At 42.2% G+C, this 14,843-nt stretch overlaps 1 protein-coding gene across 4 annotated transcripts in view; it reads right to left on the bottom strand.

Annotated features, from left to right (window-relative positions):
- Slc24a2 (solute carrier family 24 member 2) overlaps positions 1–14,843 on the bottom strand; it is a 248,471-nt gene that overhangs the window by 229,634 nt on the left and 3,994 nt on the right. The gene's annotated exons all lie outside the window — the stretch shown is intronic.

Genomic DNA, 14,843 nt, shown 5'->3' with positions numbered 1-14,843 from the left:
TTATCTCCCAGGACTGAGCAGATTCGACAGAGAACCATTCAGGAGGCATTGCAAATACTTGGTGTGTTTTGTTTTTTTTTTAAAGGATGGTAAAAATAGCTCTTAGAATCTCTCTATCCCAACTCGAGGACTTTAAGCATCTTAACAAGAGGCCCCGTGCTGATGATATTTTTTAAGCAAGAAGAGTCATCCTGCTATCCCCATTTGCAAGAAGCTGGACTGAAATGGTGGTTCGGCGTTGCTCTACTGAAAATAGAGAACCCAAGCACACAGTGGGACTGCAGAAAGTAAGGTTGTGGCATGTGACGGAGGCACTGGTCTAACAGAATTGCACAGCAAACGTCACTGGAAATCCCACCCACGTGGGGCTAACCTCACAGAGCCACCCAGAGGTGAAGAGACAGATCGGGTGAAATTGTATCCCAGTTTGTGGTTCTCCACCAGGAAAGTGTGTCCTATAGCTTTTAAATTCCTCCCCCTGCAGCACAATGCTATCTGGCTCTGTTCTATTTATTTCTGTAAGTGTATGTGACTGGCAGCGCATTAACACATCAAAACATATGTTTCCTAAGCCGGTTACCACATCTCACCTTCCCTTAGACTTCCAAGGTCAGAGCTGCTATTTATGGCGATCCACATAATTGGACTTAAAATAAAAGGCAGCAGAAAATAGTAGATCTGTAATGGTCCTTTATAGGCAGCCTAAAAAGAGCAGCCCGGCTCATCTGAATGCCATTTAAATAAATCAGCTTCTTGCTCAAGGCTACAAAACCCCATCTACCAGGCCACCAGCTACTATGCAGCTGACACAAGCTGGACTCCTGGGAGAAGATGTTTCCTGGGCCCCTAGGAAACCCCGAGAGCTTTGAACCAATTGTGCATGAAAAGCATAATCATGTGGTTAAGTTGTCTCTACTCTCAGATGGTGCACATCAGTCAGGTTGGTGGGGTGACCGTGCTTGCTGGACAATGCCAAAGTAGGTCATTTCTGAAATTATTATTCACTGTATAAAGCACCATTAGCTTCAAAGCTTTGTTCAAGAAAGATGAAAAGGTTGCTACGACCTGGAATGGGAAGGGATATATATACACTGGGGGAAAGCAGGTGGGTGGGCCTGATGGGTCTGCAACCAAAATGAATAAACCTAAGGGTTATTACCAGACAGCAGATGAGGCCAAAGTCCACACCATGAGGGCCGGAGAGATGGCTCAGCAGTTAAGTGCATTTGTTGCTCTTCCAGGGGATCAGAGTTCAGCTCTCAGCACCCATATCATGGTGGCTCACAATGGCCTAAACTCTAGTTCCAGGAGATTCAATGCCTTTTTCTGGTCTCCATGGGCAGCAAGCATACACATGGTACACAGACATGTATGCAGGCAAGACACCCATCCATGTAAAAACAGAGAGAGGGAGAGAGAGAAGAGAGAGAGGGAAGGAGGGAGGGAGGGAGAGAGAGAGAGAGAGAGAGAGAGAGAGAGAATGAGAATATGCCCACAGTAGGTGCAAGAATGAGAGAAGGAACTGGAGGTTAGGAACATCTCTCTTAGCTGAAACAGAATATTTTGGAAGCAAAGCAGTGTGATGAGTGATAATTCAACTAGATTCTAAGTATGCTGGGTCTGATGTTCATGTAGACACATCCCCAGGCTCTCCACAGTAAGGAAGTACAGACCCCAAACAAGCTCTGCATACGACAAAGGCCTCAGCTTCAAGGGAGTCAATCTTCTCCCACAGACCAACATTTTCAAAGTTCTCAGACAGGATATAGCTTCAGGGTCGACCCAAGGGTCTCAATTGCTTTCCGCACAAGAATTCCTCAAGAAAAATATGGAAAACATTAGATCTTCAGGGGTTCCCAAGCTAGGAGTAGTCTTTATAAAGCACACAAAACCCACACGACTGTGGGAAATACTTGCCAACCATGGACCTAATTAAGATACATATTCACATAGTCAAAACACTGAAGCAAACAGTCCAATTTAAAAGCAAGCAAGAGACATTTACAGACATTGCCTCAACGAAGATATGAAACAGTCCCAAATCCCTATCTTAAAAAAGCTCACCGTCATCATCCATCAAGAAAATGCAGATAAAATCACCCAGAGATACCACTTCACACTCATGAGGACTGGCATGAGCAGCAGAATTTTGAATATGGAGGACTTGGAGTGGGGTGTGGTGGCTTACATCTGTAAACACAGCATTTGGGGGGCGGTCAGAGTCAGCATGACTGCTGCAAGCTTGGCATATAGCAGGAAGAGATGACGATGGTAGAAATTAGAACCCTCATACGCCATTGGTAAGAATACAAACTGGTCCTGGAACAAAAGAGAACCGAGTCCGGCAGTTCCTCACAAGGTTAGAGAGATCGTGTTAGCAGATGGCCATCAATTCCACTCTTAAATATGTTCCACAGAAGATCCATAGCGTCTAGCCACAAAACCTGCAGACGGATGCTCATTGCTGCACTATCCCTAACAACCTAAAAGGTGAAACAACCCAAATGCCACAAATGGTTAAATATACAAGATGTGTTAAATCCATGTAATGGGATATAATTTTGCCATTAAAGATAGAATCCTGAAGGTCTGCGAGAACATTATTCTACATGAAAGAAAGCAGACACACAAGCTATATATTACCTGCTTCCATTTATGTGAAATGTCCAACATGGACAGGCCTTTACAGGAGAAATAGATTGTGGCTATTGGGGGATAAGAAGCCCTTGATGGCCAAATAACATTATTGTCTTAAGGCCTTTCTTCTGGGGTGATTGAAAATGGTCTGAAATTAGCAGTCATGATGATACAAATCAAAGCATTCTAAAGAAATCTCTACAGTGCACACTCGGGGCACATACTGCTGCAAGTCACTTTTATTTTAAAGGAGCTATTACTTAAAAAGTCAACAGAAAAGCACTACAGAACACACTTAGGGCCACAGTCCGAACAATGCAGCTAGGAGAACGGAGACTCTTTCTTCATCTCTGAGGGACTTGTCTTCATAGCTGCACTCTGATGGGGGAAGAAATGACTTTCAATAAATTCTGTTTCCTACTTAGGAAGACTGTCGTTTACCACGGGCCTTAGCACAGGAACCACTGCACTTTAGGACTTGTCAGGCCTAGAAAATTCAGAGAACATTTTCATCACTGACAATATTAACCTCCGTTGCCCTGTGTCAGGCATTTAATTCTTCAAATGCAACTCAATAGTTAACAAGGGAAGGGGTGTGGCCTAAGCTAAGGCAGAAAACGGATACCAGGAAAATTCCACATAGGAATGGGAGCAAGGAGATGGACAAAGGAGGCACTAGGATTAAATATTGGTGATGTATATCAGCAGAAGTAAATACAATTTCAGGGACAGACGTAAGAGAGCTCAGAATAATTTCATGGTTGACAGAGGCTCGGTCTCATAGATAAGAAGACACACTTCCTTAATCCTCTGCAAACACAAGGGGAGGGCAGGTTTGTGTCCAAACATGAAGATATGGCTGCTAAGGACTAGTCGGGCAACTGCATATTTATATGGCTGAAAAAGAGACATAGAGAGGAGGGCCCAGGAGTCAAACAATGGCCTGAAATAGGAAGCAAACAACAGAAGCAAGAGGGAAATTGGGGAGAGGAGGCTAGCACGCAGGACTCAGCGTGAGGGGCCTGGAGTCCAGCATGTAGTTGGGCTCGCAACTGGGCTCAGCTAAACACTGATCCTATTTAGTCTTATTCAGAATTCGGCCTCCCTGTGACAGAAACTGTCCTATTTTTTTTAAGCATATGGATAAGCAAACACAATCCCAAGAGGTTTAAACAGGACATCCATCCATGATTGGACTGCTATCCTAGTCCTAAATGTGTGGTTTCTAAGTCATCAGACTGAGCAAATAAAATGATAGGTTTCAGGAAAATGTTAAATGTTCAGGGCTGACTCAAGGTCTAACATAATAGAAATCTTGCTTCATTTGCTCTCTCTCTCTCTCTCTCTCTCTCTCTCTCTCTCAATAGGCTTTCAGTGGGAAGTTCAGGCTACCCTATAATTCTCTCTGCAACCCATGCTGGCCTGGAACTCTGTATTTCCCTGCCTCAGCACCCCAGAATGTTGGGGTTACAGGTTACACCACACCCAGAGGAAACATTTTTTTCTCTCCCTGAAGTGCACATGCCCAATTCCACCAAACAGTAATAGAACAAGGGCCAGAGCATCACAGGCTCACTTGGCCCTTTCCAAGTTCTTCTGGACAAGTAAAGACACAAAGAAGCCTTTTAAATTCATTCCATAAAAATTAATCTCCCTGAATTGAAAAACGGCTCCAAGGGAGGTAAATTCAGGGCTCCAGTACCTGCCCATCTCTGCTGCTGGTCAGTCCATGATTATAAACAGGTCCACATCCACGGATTCAACCACGGATTACAAACAATTGGAAAATAACTGTGTCTGTATTGAACTCACACTTTTCTTGTCATTACTTTCTAAACAGGACAGTCCAACAACCATTTATATAACAACGTGTGCTAGGTAGAAGTAACTGAGAAACAACTGAAAATACCGCAGAGGTTTATGTAGTTTCTATGCAAATACTAGGCCATTTTATGTGGCTGTATTTGCAATTTCCCATTAACAGAGAAGCACAGTTATAAGAGCTTCTGGGGACATCAGAGATAAGCCAGTCTTTCATTTCCAGAGAATAGATGCTTGGTGCATAGTGCCTGGTACAGTCTTACACAGTCAGGGTGGGGGCTAAAAGGCACTCTGTCTCCGGGCTTGGTCCCTGCCAATGCATGGTTCTGAGTGCATTCGATAAAGCCGTGAACATGGCATTCAGTGTGGCTTGATGCTCAGGCTCCTCCCAAACCACCAATTTTACCTTTATAAGAACTGTGTCTGCCTTATTTGGTTCACAAATAGAATACTTCAGAGAAAGGAAACCAACCTAATAGAATCCCAGCTTCAGCTCTCTTGACTGAATTCTGCTTCTCTTTGACTTCATAACCCCTTCCATGGCACTCATGTTTCTTCCCCACCTCCTCACAGATGCATGGAAGCATGAATTGAGGGAAACTCGGGATAGAATTGTCACCCTCTGTCCTAGCCCACTTTTTACTGTGGCAATGATCATGACCAAAAGCAAGCAGGGGAGGAAAGAGTTTTTGTTGTTGTTTTTTTTTCCACCTTACAGTCAGTCTATCATAAAGGGAGGTTAGGGCAGAAACTCATAGAGGAACCTAAGGGAGGGCGATGATGCAGAGACCACACAGAAATGCTGCTTCCTGGCTTGCTCTCCATGGCTTGCTCAGCTTGCTTTCTTATACAGCCCTGGCCCACCTGCCAAGGGATGGCACCACCCACAGTGGGTTGCACCTCCCATCAATCACGAATCAAGAAAAGGTTCCACAGGTTTGTTTGCCTGCATGCCAATCTGATTGGGGCATTTTCTCAACTGACATTGCCTCTTCCCAGATGACTCTATCTTGTGTCAATTTGGCAAAGAAAATTAACCATCGCCCTCCTAACCACGTCAGAGCCAGAAGGCAGCAGGTGGTTCACTGAACATTGGTTTCTCGGGACTCTATGCATGTCTGCATTAGGTAGAGCACTAGTTACCCAGGGGCCTGTGCTTGGGAAGAAAGCTGCCATGACACATGGTTGCATTGTAACAGTTTTAGGAGTCCCTAGCGTTAACGTGAGCACGGTTTTACTTGTACTTAACGAGCTCTTTGAAATCGTGGTTCTGAGACTAAAGTCATAAAAAGGAAAATTTGGTGGTAAGATGCAAGGGACTCACTAGCCCGAAGAACTTCTATTTTGTTAAATTCAAAAGAGTCAGCAAGATGACTCAGCAGGTAAAGGCGCTGGCTGCCAAGCTTGATGAACTGACTGAGTTCTAACAACCCTGGGATCCTCATACTAGGAGAGAAGTGACTCTTACAAATTGTCCTCTGAAGAAAACGAGAGTGAGTCACCCATTCCCTGGGAAGCCACAGGCTCCTGTTGAAGCCCAGAGCTAGTCTAGTGGGGTGACTTCTGGATTTCTGTTCTCACCCATCCCTTTGGTCAGACAGACACTCTTGAGCACCACACGGCCAGCACAGCTGTAGAGCAGCCCTGCTGAGAAGAGAATCTTACAAAGAAACTTTGTAACAGGCTCTTAAAAACTCAGGCCACAACTCATTATTCAAAAGGTCGAAGGTATCGTTTCCAGTGAATAGAAAATGCAAGCACTGCAAAAGTGAAAGCAAAATGCCTTGATTTATTTGGATTTTATTTTTATATATAAATACGCATATACCTTTGTATATATGCACATGCATATATACTGAGTTGTTACACCTGGCTCTGGGCACAATGGATAGCACAATGGACTTCTATATACTAAGTTGTATTCTCAGCCCTTAATATATTTATATATTATATTACATATATAATATATATATATATTTCAGTGATAGAACACTTGCCTAGCATGCACAGATTCCTGAGTTCAATTCCCAGAACCTCAAAAGCAACCTTTAAAAAAAAAAAAACTAAAACAGAAATCATGGTAAAAAAAAATGTATTTGAAAGGTGCTGACTTAATAGAGTCTAATATGAAAAGTGAATCTAATTTGGAAGTGTGATTCGTTTTTGTTTCTAATTGTCCAGAGATATACTAAAGTCTAAGAATCAGGATGCACTTTGGAGTCGGGCAGACACAAATTCGAATTCAAAAATCTAAACTGAAAATCATTGAAATCATCTCTATTTCCAGATCCCTTGGTCCTGGGGTGTGCAGGTGAGTATGGTACCTGCTTCGGAGGATTGAGATGGGTGAGAACCTGATAGGAAGTGCTGTCTAGTTTCAGATTCCCTCTGCCCTTGACTCCAGAAGGGCCATCGGGGCTCAGCAGTCTCCAGGAGCACAGGGAGGCAGAAGCAGCTGCCAGCAAAGGTGTTCACTGCCAGAATCCGGGAGTGCCAAGGAGGCCTGGTGTCCTGCAGTAAACTTTAAATGTCTTCCCTGCAAGCACACAGTCCCCATCTGTCCAGAAGAGCTATCTCCCAAGGCATGCTTAAGTTAAATTACAGCTTCATTAAGTTGATTAAAACATTCAAGTGAAACATCACATGTAAAGTAGTTACTGAGCAGAGCTAGGTGATATGGATACTGTTAGTGTAAACATAAGAAATTGCTTGTTGGCCTCCTTAGGGTGCTCAACTTCAATACTTCTAAGTACAGAAACAATACAATATGCTAAAACACTGATACACTAGGTCATCTCAGACTAGATCTTCTTAATATAGTAGACCATCTAAGCTACAACCCTGTTTCTCCACAGAGAAACAGAGATTTTGAGTGGCAGAAAATTCCACAAGGTCATACGATCAGGGAGCACTTGCCAGTCCAGAAATCTCCGACTCAAGGCTTCCTCTTCAGAATAACTCACTGTTCAACAAAAGCAGAAACTTCCTGATGGTATTTAGGTATGGAAATGGGAACGATGAGGAAAGTTAAAGTTAGGATTCTCGGCATATATTTGTAAGAGATCTCCGTGTTAGTCATCAGAGCGAACTTTAAAAGTGACACAAAGACATAGGGAACTGGCAAACTCCACAAACATATGCTTCAAAGCAGAGCCTCCCAATTAATCAGAGAAATGCAAATGAAAGCTAATCAAAATTCTAGCTCTCACCTGTGGAACTGGAAAACACTGGGACTTTTAATATCCAACGCTGAAGAACGCAGCGGCACTGTAGAAATTTTAAGAAGCCGAAAGACTTGGGGGCTGAGTTTCTGCTTCATAGAAACTCATGGGTAATGTGTTGCAACATTTTTATAGCACTAATGAAATAGTGCAATAAATAATACAAGATGATAAAACTAAATGGTCTAACACATTGCAGGAGAAGGACACACTCTCAATAGGCTAAGATTTTTAACCCCCTTATTAAATCATCAACTATAGATAATTTTTAAATTGTGCATGCAAAATATTTTTCTATTTGTGTAAAATGTAGGTTTACGTGTAAACAAATCTGTAGATGTGCAAATGCATATGTATGAGAACCTGGAGGCATAGAAGCTAAAGCTATGTTGGGATGGCTCAATGAAGAGATTAGAGGTTACTTCATTTTTAGTGTTTTCATTTCTTATAGCCTTGTAAAATGAACATGTTATTTTGTGTCTGGTAAAAAATACAATCTAAAAGGCAAGTCTAATATTTAATGTGATCCATATAAATTTCTATTAGAATTGCCTCTTAAAATTTATTTGGCTCAAAATTTTGCTGCTGGTAGGATGTTTGTTGATGAGGGTCCTTTCGGACACAGCCAGGACACAGCCAGCACTGAAGTTTCGTGTCACCTTCACTTGCTACATGCACTATCTTTTAGCAAACTCTGGCAAGACGGCCCATTAAATATTCAGAAAATCTCTTCTCAATATATTACATCCCAAATACTGGATAACTTCCTCAAACAAACAAAATTCCTCAATTTTCAGACAATAACAACAACAAATATAGAAACACAGCAAATAAATTCCAAAATAGTTTATGGAAAAACAAACTTAGAAAGAACAACAAAAGGGCAAGAGAATGATAGGAAAAGCAACAGCAAGATGAGACAATAGAAAGTGTAAGGGGATAACAGAAAGAGAGGTTCCAGGACTCACAGTCAAACAAGCTGAGCCTCCAGTTCAAAGAAGACTGTCAATGCAAAACAAAAACAAAAACCAAATGCAGCTGCAGTCTGCATATCAGAGACATATCCAAAAGAAAAGAAGGTGGGAAATCAAAGAACGGGGAAATTAAACCTGCCAAAGGCCTCCAGGAAAGAGATTAACGTAACAAGCCTATTCTTTTTCAAAAGATAATTATTTTGTGTTCACACGTGCATGTGGTGTGTGTGTGTGTGTGTTTAAGTGCATGTGTTTGTGTCCCCCCCCCCCCCCCAACACACACACACAGAAGCCAGAGGAGGGCAGCAGGTGTCCTCTTCTATCACCTGCCTTTTCCTTTTCAGGGTCTCTTCTTGATCCCAGGCTTGCATTTTTCCTGTAGGTAAAGGAAGTCAGCAAACCTGAGCAATCCTCTGCCCTGCAAGGCAGGGGGGTGGGTGGGTGGGTGGCTGGGGTTGGAGGTGTGTGCAAACCCCTGCAACCCCCTGCCCTGCCTGCTGGGGGCTGGGCTAAAGGTGTGTGCTGGACACTGGGCTTCTTAATTGGGTGCTGGGATAGGAAGTTCTAGATGCAACACTCACAAAATTCTAGTTGATTAAGGATTTGTGACCCCCTACATTTTCTTCTTGTTAAAAATGATGAGAAGTTTTCAGATCTGTTTAGAAATATATCCTGCCTAGCTTGGTGATGCACACAGCAAAATTGCACACCTATGATCCCAGCACCCTAGCAAAATTGAGCAGGATTGAGGTTGCCAGTTCAGCTGGGCAACACTGAGACCAGGAAGTGGCAAGGGAGGGATGGAGGGAGAAAGAGGAGGATGGGAAGAAGTAAAACCCTTTTATTTACATCCTAAGAAGGGTCTTGACTTCCTTGCGGTGTGTACATCAGCTTTAGTAATTTATATACTAGGTTTGAGAGGGCTTGAGCTTTCTAACACATTCTGAATCTTAAGCAAGCTTTGGGCTACGCATGGGTGTTTATAAAATTAGTTACGATTTAATGAGGGAACTATGTAAGGAATATTTATCATGTTTCAATTCTCATTTTCCCAGGAACGTAACTAATAGTTCCAACTGCAAAAACTGTTGTCAACTTCGAGGAGCACTCAGGTTTAGTGAAGCGCAGTGAGCCCGGATGACTCGAGCCCAGAGCTTCTCACTTGGCTGCTTTCAGAGTCTTTATTTGGCTCACTCCCTTGATTAGGACTCAGCTGACTTGCTGTCAGATTAGTGCGCCAAGTCTAAGAAGTTAAATACCATGGACAGCTGCTTTCTGGGCCAGTGACAGCCTAGTACAGTGACACATCAAAACCAGATCTCAGCGGCCAAATCCGATGCTTCCCATGAGGTCTGCATGTCCCGAAAAGAGACAGCGCTACAGCTTGTACCATCCAAATGTCTGACTAGCCAGCTAGGAAGGGGCTGGGAGAAAAGGTTCCTGGTCTTTATAGCCAAAAATGCCTTAAAAAGAAGTTGCTCTCAGTACAGATATTTCTGAGCTCCTCCCAAATGGTCTCCTGATTTCAAGGAAAATTCTAGGCAACAAAACTTCAGGACAAAAGATGTGGTTTCCTTGGAGTTTATGCTAACACGGGAACCACAGATATTCATGGTACACCAACTAGATTTATGAGCATCATGACATGGTAAATCCATCCCCTTGAGAGGCATGGCAACCTGTTTGGCCCAGTGAGCCACTAAAGTGAATTCAACCTTCAAGGAATGCTTTTGTAAATCAAACCTGGAATCACTCATTCTGATTCACTTTGCATTTAGGAATGGAGCAGCAAAAGAAGAAAACCAACATATACCGAACAAGCCACACTTGCCACATACGCCAAGGATGATACTAGATGCTTGCTACACAGATAGGGTTTAAAATTCTTTCCTGATACCCAGGGAAGTCAGGGGACTCAGGGGACTTGTGGGACAGGTTTCATGGCAGGGGAGATAGAATGTATCAGTATAGAGGGTTAGAAGGGAGTAATGGAACTGGATGGGTTAAACTGGCGTAGGGAGAACAGTGAACAGGGTAGAGGAGGAAGTACAGAGATGGATAAATAACACTAAAAACCTTTCCAAAAAGTCACTGAGAAAGCTACTGCAGTGGACGCTTCCTATTATAAATACACAAACATTGAGAGAGAGGATAGAGTTATCCATAGCAGGGACACAATGCCTCCACTAGGCACCACAGGCTATCAAACAGAAAGCCCAGCACCAGGAATGGGTTATTTCTTTGGAGTCACTGGCCATAGAGGTCTCATAGACCCCCAAACATTACATGCTATTTCTTATGCTCTTGGCTATCCACCCCAGAGTGACCATAAGATTCTATTTCTGAAGACGCCATAAGTTTGAGTCACAGAAGAAAGCGAAATCAAACTGCTACTGGTCTGGAAACTTCGTCTCTGCTGGCCAGTTCTCATAGTTCTGAAAAGCACTAGGAAGAATACTAGAGGAGAAAACAAATCAGCAGTTATACTCCACTGTAAACCCCGTAAGCTGCAATAACAACTGGCCTGGCAAGATAGACGCACTGGTGTAATAATGGCACCAATATCACAGGAGTAACCAAGCCCCCCTTTTTTGTTGGATTTTATTCTCCCTCCCCAAGATGAAACCTATACCTGGTACCACTATTCAGCCAAGAGCCTGTGGCCAGGTAAGTGAAAGCCCTAGAGTACTTCCTACTATGATTTTGCTAAATGGATTGAATATTAAACCAATCCTTAATGACTCACTGTTATACATATTGATCAATGCATCTCTCAGTCCTCACTGGAGAAGCTTCAATTTGCAATAGAAGGCAATTAATACAGAGACCCGCAGCTGGCCATGGTGCAGAGCATAAGAGATGGAAGAACGCTTGGCCCTGAAGGAAACATATGTATCCTTTCAGTGGAAGACCACACTTCCAAGAATATTGAGCAGCACAAATTGATCTCTAAGGATTAAAAACAAGGACACAAAGTTGGGTAGGTGATGAAGAGGTGTCAGAACGGAGAAAATTGAGGGGGGGGGTAAATATGATCAAATTTTACTGTATGAAACTCTCAAAGAACTAATTAAAAATAACAGCAAAATCTTTCCTGTCCGGGTCTCTGTATCATGTCATGACACTACGGAGCTTTTTAAAGACGGTAGTGGTATCACTAAAGGAAATCTAAAACCAAACAAATTTAAAAAAAAAGAAGACTGAAAAGTACGCATGGAGCAGGAACACTTTAGGAAAAGAATTCCCAACTTCTTCATGTTCACAGCCCATTGCTTCCTGGCACAGATCCGGTCGTCCATCATGGAACCAAATTAAGATTTCCACCTTCCTTATTGAAGTGAGTCATTTGAAAGTCATTTCACTGTGTTCAGCCCAGAAGAGCTGATGGGCAAGGACCATCTGATAATCTGTGAGGTTACCTAAATTGTATTTTCTCCACACTCTCAAACCCTCCCGCCCCGTAACTGCAAAAGCATGGCAGCAAAGTGAGCTTATAAAAAAACATGCCGGTATTTGCTCTCTAGAGACCTATATAGCAGACTTCTTCTTATGGGGACGTCAGTGAGCTACAGTTGGTGTAGGGCTCTCTTTCTAAGTGTCCAGATAGCAACAGAACACTGACACCTGTATTTGGGTCACAGTGAGCTCAGCACACCAGAGGGCAAATGGTTATACTCAAAGCAGCCATCCTGAGGCAGTCTTGCTCAGAGCTGGGGAGCAAGCTCTCCAAGATTCTGAAACCTGGAAGGTGAGAAGGGCTGCAATTACTGCAAAGTTCCAGCAGTAATTCTATAGAGAAACTGACTCGGTACAGTTTCCTGAAGGGAATCAGGCTCTTATGAACCATTCCTCTTGAAAATGTATGACTGTGCTCAAGCAAGACAGAGCTCTGTTAAGGAAAAAAACAACAACAAAACAAAACAAAAACAAACAGACCATCTACTCTAATTAGTTATCAAATGCCAAAAGAAATGATGATGATTGAATGGAGTAAATTAAAAATGTGGGGTGTGAAAGGACAATAAGAGAACTGACACATTGTGGAAATATTTACGATTATAACCAATATCTTCATGATAAAATTAAGCCATACTCAGAATTTCCAATTTGAAAAGAACACAGAATTAAGAATAAAATTATGGATATGAAAAACACCAAGTAAGAAATGTCAGTCTGAATTATTGACGTGTATATGATCAGGGACGTGACATGACAATCATCTAATTAGGGAGGTAAAAACTCTACTAGCTCTACTGTGGTGAGCAGATTATAACTGACTGAGTGCACTCTGTGGCTTGCATTTCAAAAGTTATTTCCCACGTGTACGATGTCAGCTGCATTCCGAACCTAACTAAAATCAGAACACAAACTCTGAATTCCAACATCATTGGCAAATGTGGCCAACACAATTTTCAACCAAGGATATGTCGAAGTAAAGAAGGTCCACTGTAGCATAAAAAGAATCCCAGGGGCATAGTTCCTCAAAAAACTTTTTACTGTTGATGTGCCCGGGGTATTTCTAGAGTGTCAGATCACTTCCCTGCTTCTCAAAAATATGGCTTTTATTGAGAACTGCCCAGTACTCTGATTGAAACAGACCACAAAGTGCTAAGCAAATCACTCTAACATGCTTGAAGAGAGGCCGAGCGACATCCTTTTTGTTATTAAGGTAGAGCACAGAGCATAATTGTCCAATGCCTTGAAGGGCATGTCCTCAGCTGTCACAAGCGAATGCATGCTTGCTATATATTATGCAAAACAACTTTATAAACCGCAGTTCTCAATGAGCACACACAGAAATAAATGTTAGATTTATATAGTGTAAATGTGTCCTGGACCAGAGAGATATCTCAACAGGATAAGGTATTTGTGACAAAAACCTGGTAACCAGAATGATTCCCTGAACCCAAATACGGATAAAAAGAGAAACAAAGTCCACAAAGATGTCCTCTGACTGACACACATGGTTTGGCCTGTGTACCCATTGACACATATCAGTACATGATAAAAAATGATCAAAACACTTCTCTTTGCATGTTTTAATGTATACTCTATCTACTGTCTAGGTATTGCTGGTGACTTTTTTTTCTGCTTCTACTCTGTGGTTACTATGAAAACAATGATCATCAACCTAGTCTATAAAGGAATAATGCAAATTTAACTAAGATAGTATCATTTTTCTTCTCTTTATGATTAAATCTCCTACCACGACTCAAGCATTTATTTTATATGTGTGAAAAATTTCCCATATGCAAACATGAAAAGTTTCTGTTATGAACTTGGGTTTTCTGCTTAAAACCACATCTGAAGATGGCATTTTTATATTTAGGATAGAAATCAGAATGCTGCATAATTATGAAACTACATAAAAATTCATTGATGCTATTCCTCTATTGTTTTTCTTTCAAAGTTCTATTTTTTTTTCTTTTAAGCTTTTTACAAATATCCTTCCTAGTTAAGCAACATCCCCTCAAGTTCTGCTGTGAAAGTAGTTTGGGTCATGTTTATTACGGTGTGCAAGATGGGCTACTGCAGCACAGCGGCGGGTGCCAGGGCTGCCGGTGACTTCCTCTACAGATGCTTCTGATCCATTGCAAAGAAGACCACTAGGATCAAAAAAATAGGCATTGGTCTGGGTGTCACTCGGTCTCAGGATGCTCACCTAGTAACATGAGAGACACCGGGTTCAGTCCCAGCACCATGAAATAGGACTGACTTAAAGAGAGGACACATAGTTATGGCCACTGTAGTGGAAGCCAGACTACTGTTAAGCCCAAGCTACTGCTGGAGGGCACAGCAAACTTTCTCCCCTAAACATCTTTAAAGAGATGGCTCTTGTTCTTCCACCATATGCTATTCTCAAAAACAAAACCCTGTCACTTGCTAAGAACCTGCCTATAAAAATTAAGTTGCTCACAAAATCACTGGGTCCATTTTCCTAAAAACGAGTCAATGCTGAGTCTGCCTTGGGATGCCTGTATTTACACTGGCCTTTTTAACTCCATAGTAGCGTGGAAACTTGGTACACTTATAGAACAACGTCTCCCCGCCCCCCAAATTTAAATTTTCTGCTGTCATTTTCATTGGCTTTCACAAAACTGCAGGATGCAATCTGTTACCACGATAGCCCAAAGATCAGTATAGGAAAAAACAAACCAAAACAAACACACACGAAAACAAAAGCAAGCTG

Source organism: Microtus oregoni, unplaced genomic scaffold (assembly GCF_018167655.1).
Source record: "Microtus oregoni isolate MIOR12 unplaced genomic scaffold, Mior012 000005F_ref0000423, whole genome shotgun sequence".
NCBI lineage: Eukaryota > Metazoa > Chordata > Mammalia > Rodentia > Cricetidae > Microtus > Microtus oregoni.
The sequence above is the reverse complement of the archived record's forward strand: the minus strand, read 5'-3'. Positions and strand labels throughout refer to the sequence as shown.